Genomic DNA, 1,933 nt, shown 5'->3' with positions numbered 1-1,933 from the left:
GGAACACTCAGCCTCTGCCAAACCCTTAAGCCTCTCAAACGTCATAAAAAAAAATGGTGGTCGGGCACACTCAGCCACTGATTGTAGTATAAAAGTGGATACCTGATCCATCAATAGGTGGTGAGGGTAACGCGAGACCCTCATAATGCAATGGCGGCAATAAAAAAAAAAAATGGCGCCCGGGTAGACTCAGCCTCTTCTAAATCCGTAAGCATCTCAAATAGCATAAAAAACAAAATGGCGGCCGGGTAGACTCAGCCCCTGCCAATATGGCGGTGAACGAAAAGAAAAAGGACGCGAGACCCTCATAATAAAATGGTGGCTATAAAAATTGAATTCAAATCTCCCGCCATATGTGACGTCATCGAAATGCTGGCTTCTGATTGGCTGCTCACGGAAGTGTGCCAGTTCGCCCATACTCTCACTACTTAAGGTTATGTCGAACTAAATTTAAATTCAAATCTCCCGCCATGTGTGACGTCACCAAAATGCTGGCTTCTGATTGGCTGCCCACGGAAGAGCCCCAGCTTCAACCTCTTCAAGCCAGTCTATGCCTTTGTAGATAAAAACAAAATAGAACATGCACATAGTAACAACGTAAGGAGACCTAGAAAGGATCGTGAGAAGACATGTGTTTTGCTTACAGATGATATTGGACCAGTTGTCGATCTGGACACTGCTGATAGTGACTCCGACGGTAGCTTATCAACTAACTGAGGTTACACATTCTGGAGGTTTAATGACATTTAAGCTCGCTGACTCTTTTGTCTTAGAAGATTACGACACAGTAATTATATAGGGGTATTCATGATCTATGTTAAAGCGTGTTAAATGGAAAAACTCGTGTTAAATCGAAAAAAATTGCCTTCTTTTGCCGTGGTAAAACGAAATAACATTTAACATACAGTTACGGGTTTTTCGCCATTTGAGGTCCTCTTTGGGCTTCGAGGACACCAGCGGGACTATAAGAGCACGGCAGCAAACGGAGAAGAAATACACAACAACCATGTTGCTCGAAGAAAGTTATGGGAAAAGGCCCGGGGAAGAATGGAAAAGGAAAATCCAGGAGGGTAACTCGGGAGAATTTAAAGGTCACAGATAGGATGGGAGGATTGAAAATCGGGACGATCGTATATTGGAAGCTGGGGTCTAACAGGGGTAAAGAGATTCAGCGATACGAGGGTCCATTCAGGGTGATTATTATAAGGGAACACAATATTGTTACAATAGAAAGTGTCAGAGAACCCAAAAAGAGGAGAACTGTCCATGTTGAGGAATTGAAACTTCCGGCAATGACAATATAAAAACGTGATATAAAGTTTTATAACAATATAAAGTGTTCTCTTAATAGATTGTATTACAGAAATTTTAGTTACTTATTCTATTTATTGTTTTGTTTTAAGATTGTTCTTGATTTTTGTAAATATTGTCTCTTTCATGCTATGTTTTTGTTTTTTGTAAATAATTTCTTTTTCATTCTAACTTGTTCTATTATTAGGTTTAAATTATGTATTTAGCGTTTATTAAGGCGTTAATATTATTATTAACTTGTGAGTTTTTCAATGATATGTATATAGGATTTGTTTTTATTGTAAATAATTTTTCTTTATTGATCTTGATTTCTATGTTATTATATTATATAGTATTAGTTTACGAGGATTGTTCGTGGGGGGAGTTACGGTCTGAGTCAGCTGTTATTTCGATGTCAGCTGACTGAGGAGATCAGCTGATCGAGGGTATATATGAGATGTAGCGAACACAATAAATCTTGCAGACGGAATGGCCCCTCCCCATTCTTTGTTAGCCCCTGGCTATAGAGCCACAAATGTATAAACCGCCTTCAGCGGACCATGTTTTGTTCATCTTATAATGCCACAAGGCAAAAGAAGATAAAAATGTAAATATTTGTATATATAATCCTTAGTTGTAAGTA

The sequence above is a fragment of the Halyomorpha halys genome, unplaced genomic scaffold, assembly GCF_000696795.3.
Source record: "Halyomorpha halys isolate HHAL.00 unplaced genomic scaffold, Hhal_1.1 Scaffold1897.1, whole genome shotgun sequence".
NCBI lineage: Eukaryota > Metazoa > Arthropoda > Insecta > Hemiptera > Pentatomidae > Halyomorpha > Halyomorpha halys.
This window is presented reverse-complemented; position numbering follows the sequence as displayed.